Consider the following 5,397-nt stretch of genomic DNA (forward strand, 5'->3'; position numbering starts at 1 on the left):
AGTGGCTTGATATGAAAGAAAAAATGTTTACCAGCATTAGGAAGAACCAGCGAAGCGGAAAACCTCAGTGACACCAACCCATGGCAGCAGGGCTAATAGGGATCACGCCAGTTGAGGTGACGAGGGCATCGACAGGGACATCATTCGGAGTCACCGGTATGACTCCCTCGTCCATAATTTGAAGCGAATATGAAAGTGCCACTGAAAATCAGAGCCAAAGCAAGTCACGAAGTAGCAGCCCGATATCATCCCACTGTACTAGGGCATAAAACATGTCCTGGTAAAAGTAGAATGGCGCATACCGCAGAGAGGTTGCTTCCAGTTCCGCTCCTTTGCAAGCTCTTGGTATCTCATCAGGAAGGTGTCATAGTAACTTTCCGGAGATCACCATGTCAACACAACGAATGAAAAAGGTGAATTGATGGGGAAAGGGAGCAGTATTAGAAACTGATACAAGTAATTGGACCAGCGCACAGTTCCAGAGGGTTTTGGTTTTTGGATCATCATAAAAACTCCATTACAAAGGTTGGTTAATTTGGAACTTGAAATTCACTAACAAATAAAAATACCACTCACAAAGGACAGGTTTTATTTGTACAGAAAAAAACAGAAATAATTGTATTTAAGCAATTTGTTAGATCCAGTTCGATTGAGACAAATCCAATTGAAAAAGACCAAGGTCAATAGACCTACCCTCCGCCACGGCCCAAGCGCAGCCCTGATCTGTCAAATGCAAGCCCTGCAAGCCAGATGAAGAAAAATGTGCCCTGATTAAGTTTATTGTTTAAATTTGGAGCATGTGATTGATAAATTGAGAAAATAGAGTAAAAAGCATGGACCAGGTAATAGAAGTAAATCGACCGGTTCATTTGCTAGAATAACTGCAAGATTAAAAATGCTTTTAGGTTCGTGAGTATTAAATCCACCTCTCAGATCTAAGAGCTTATTAATCTTCTAGTGGAACATACATAAAGGTAGTTACAAAAAGTATTTGAAATATGCTATGAAATTTTTTTAATTTTTCTTCAAAGTTATTGCATGCACACACATTGTACAAAATGCCAACTGTGGATTCCATGCTAATGCAGACTTACTGTTATAGGCAAACATAAATCGTTTTTCACATAGTAGGAGGACTCCCTTAAGTCCTAAATTAGCAAAATCAGCGACACTGTCAAACTAGTCAATCAAACCATGTGATTTCGGAGAACACTTTGCAGATAGAAGTTGCAAGAGAGGTTGAAGGAGAAGTTTTGGAAAGAAAATGCAAGTATTTTTCTCATATACATTAACAAGTATCTATAGATGAACACAAAAAATCATATTCTAATCAGAAGATAATGTATGAGGATATTCCTCCATATAAGATAAATCTCACATAAAATCAAATTTGACATCATAATCATAGTCAAATTCGATGTCATAATCATGGTTAAATTAAGAGTCTCAATCTCAATCAAATTTGAATTTCGGGTCACAATTATAACAAGCTCTACCGTGATACGAAATTCAAATATGGAATTATCCAAAATTCTTTTTTCCAACAAAATCACAGAAAATTAATCTATTGATAAATACTAATCAAATCTGCACCACAAAAAATACCACATAAATCCACACAAAGCTCACTTTAATGGATATCTTCAGCCTCACTTAAAGCATAATCAGAGATAAACCTCAACATATCTTTGTTGATCTTAATAACTCCGTATTTATTAATATAAATCCCTCTTGATAACTCCACCTTCACATAAATTCATTTATCCAAAATGGCAAGTATCTTAACCTGCCATTGCAAGAATTAAATATTCTGATCCAATTATGGAATATCATACTTCAGGGTAGCTAATATGAAGATCAAATAACCCCAAATAATGTAAGTGATCGATAAACAAAATCTCAATAGAAAACAAACCAGAATATTGAATCTGGGCCAAATTTGGGCAAAAAATAGATCTAGATTTTGGATGGCAAATCTGCTGGATCTGGATGACAGGCCAGATCTGGTGGTCAACTGGGTCAGACCAGATCCAAATTGAGATCTAAGTGTGAAGCTTCAGCAATAGTCAACAATTGTAGAAATAATTGTAGAAAAAGGTAGCATGAAGGTCGACGATGAGGGACAAGGAGGACGACGGATATACGACGACGGCAGGAGTTGAACATGTTGAGTAACCTAAAACCAATTGATGAAAATGATGATACAAATCTAACAGTTGAGATCTACCAAATATTGATGGTTTGATCCAATGGCTATGATATTAGTTTATTATGAAAATAGATCGACAACAAATTACAATCAAACCAATCAACTACATAAAAACACATAATTTAATGTGAAAAACCCAAATCAAGAAAAATTACGGGTAGAAAAAATAAAACATCATTAACTAAATATTAGTAATACAAAAGTAATATAGTTGTAACTAATTCCTGAATATTGGACATCTATTTATAGATCTAAAATCATCTATAGATGAACACAGGAAATCATATCTTCATCAAAAGATATACGTGAGGATATTCTTCCAGATGAGATAAATCTCACATAAAATTGAATTTGACAACATCATAATCAGAGTCAAATTCAAAAATATAATCACGGTCAAATTAGAAATCTCAATCTCGATCAAATTTAAATTCCGGATCACAATTATAACACTATCAATAGTTTTGTACCTTCAGCACCTTGCTAGAGTGTCATTGACTCATTGCAGCAAGCTTTAGGAATCCACTATCTGCTTCAATTGCTCTTAATCTTTCCTTCAGAAGAAATACTTCTCTTGCAAGTATGGTCTTATTTTCATGACCTACCACCCGACAAAAATCCTTAATTACCGTCATCAAAAGCACTATATATAAGTGGACGGAAAAAATTCAATCAAGCAAACTATTTTTCTTTTCTTTTCTTTTTTTTTTTTTTTTTGGGGGGGGGGGGGCGCTGTTTTTTAAGTGTTGTTATGCCATATCAGACTCTGATGAAATGATCCCATCATCTTCTGAAGACGGATTGGCATTCTTCTCCAAATTAGCCAACAGACCCAAAAGATAAGATCTCTCACCTTCGAAATCTAAAGGCGATTCATCAAATGCCCACTCTCTAGTTTCTCCCCGCCCACGCCTTCTAGAATTACCTTCATTTTCTCCGGAATGATTCCATCCCACTGAGGCTGCCATAATCAGACCTTTCGCTCCGCGATGAAAAAGATTGAGATTTAAGATCTTGGAAATCTTCATCAGCATCCACTTCACGTGCCACACTATCTACATTATTTACCGGTCCAAATTTTAATCTGTATGTATCAAGTTCAGCCTCTAAAACCTTAACATCTTCCTCTCTCTTCAACAGCATTTCCTTCAACACTTGTAATGCTTCTTGGTCATACTCTGCCTGTTCCTCCATCATTCTCTGATACTGTAAGGCTTCCATTTGAACCGAAGCCTTCTCTGCTTGCAGGTGGGTGATCATGGCCATTGCTTTGTTTTGCTGCAATAGCAGCAGCACTTCTTTCCTCATCCAACTCCATGTACAGCTCTATCAGCAGTGATTTGCGATCCAGACGAACTTGTCTCTTCAACCGTTGTAAAATGGAGTCCCCATCTGCTTCATTTGGGTCTTTAGACTCAGAAAGTAATTCTGACCTTCCAGGCTGCAACTTATTGGGAATCCTAGAGAATCTTGGACTACCTGCAGCTGAATCTGTAAGTGGGATTCCGAAAAACTTGTTTCCTATAAAGAAGCTTGGTGTCTTAACCTCTTCAGCTATGTCCTCAGGTTCTGGTAGCAGTGGTAGGGAAGCCGCCTTGTTGTCTTCTTTACCTGCTGGTCAAAACCAGAAGAAAATTCAGTGCCATAACGATTAATACTCCACTCCAGTGAAGTCTCTCTTTTCGAAAGTGAACCAGCTGGCATGAACGTAAGAACGCAACTTAGGCGTGGAAACACACAAATTGTGCATCATCCATCATTGTTTAGAAGCAAACATCAGGACCTGTTAACACTCGCATTAATTACCACTTCCGATAGAACTTTAGTTAATCCTATCAAAATTATGTTCTTCTTGTTCCCTGTACTACTTAATTGCTCATATAATCTATTCCTTCATTTTTTTGATGGATTCAACCTATTTGTAGTAGAAGTAAAAAGCCAAGCAATAACTCTTAACTACCCTCGTTGTAGTTTCAAACCTTTATTTTATGTAATGCTATCATTGAAGTTAAAAAAAATTATAAACAGGTAAAAGACCATTTTTTTGTAACCTGACATATAGAATGTTGGGAAGTAAAATATTAAAATATTAGAATAAAAAAAATAAAGATACAAAGATAAACATGTAACCATATAAAAATAAGGGAGAAATTCATAAATAACCTAAAAGAAATTTAGAAAATTGTTTTTAACCATTTTCTATCTAAAAAACGTTTTTGACAAATCAAACAAACTAATTGCACTCTATAACCGCTTTTATTTGAAATGCCTAAAATACCTTTAATAAGATTTTAAATTGAAAAGTCCACATTGTCCTTATCTTCATTTACCAAAATACCATTCTCTCTTTTATATTGCCTTTCTCGTCTCTCTCATCTTCCAACGTTCACATTACTCTCTTTCTTTCTATTGTCAAACCATCCAAACTCAGTCATTCATTATACATTCAATTTTTTTGCTTGTTGGATTATTTAACAATCTTCATCAATCACAGCGACCTCATTGAAATCCCATTCAACAAGATTCTTTCTCTCCAACAAACAATTTCACTGACTACATCTCTAAGGAATGATTTCATTTCTATTTGTTTTGTTTTGTGATCACATTGCATATAAAAGCTGTGTAGTATGATTGTGGTTGTGAATATAACATATTTTGATAGATATTATTCCAGATCTATACTGATTTCCATGAAAAAATAAGTTTTCAAAACTACACGACGTCATCAGGTATTGTGGGGCCACAAAACCTGATTTTTTAATAAAAATAGATTTTTTGAATTTTTTTTTGGGCAATGGGATTTTTCAAATTTACCCAATAAAAAATTATGTCTTTTTTTTTTTGGCAATGGGTATATCACATGTTTTTCATGCGGCAAAAAAGAACATAAGGAAAAGGACTGCCCCAAAAATAAAGAGGCACCTCCGACTGGGAATCGAATGGGGATCACATGCTACTCGTGCAATCAACCTGGTCACTATGCTAGTGAATGTCCGAAAAGACAAAAGATGGATCAACCCGGGAAGATAAATATGACGCCAGGACCTCGTACCGGATGAGTCTATTGCCTAACAAGAGAGAACGAAGAGGTCTACCCTGCCTTGGCAAGAAATGACAAAGAGACCTATCCGACAATGACCAAAGGTATATCAATTTTAATTCAGGTTGATTTTAATGCATTTATGATC

The 5,397-nt window shown here is 35.7% G+C and overlaps 1 long non-coding RNA gene across 1 annotated transcript; it reads right to left on the minus strand.

The window, feature by feature from the left end:
* Positions 1-304: 304 nt before the first annotated feature.
* On the minus strand, positions 305-939 carry LOC127795097 (uncharacterized). Its single transcript, XR_008021739.1, has 3 exons — positions 840-939; positions 694-739; positions 305-373 (listed from the first exon to the last, which is right to left on the minus strand). It is a non-coding gene; the product is annotated as an uncharacterized LOC127795097 (long non-coding RNA).
* Positions 940-5,397: the final 4,458 nt, after the last annotated feature.

The sequence above is a fragment of the Diospyros lotus genome, chromosome 2 (genome assembly GCF_014633365.1).
Source record: "Diospyros lotus cultivar Yz01 chromosome 2, ASM1463336v1, whole genome shotgun sequence".
Lineage (NCBI taxonomy): Eukaryota > Viridiplantae > Streptophyta > Magnoliopsida > Ericales > Ebenaceae > Diospyros > Diospyros lotus.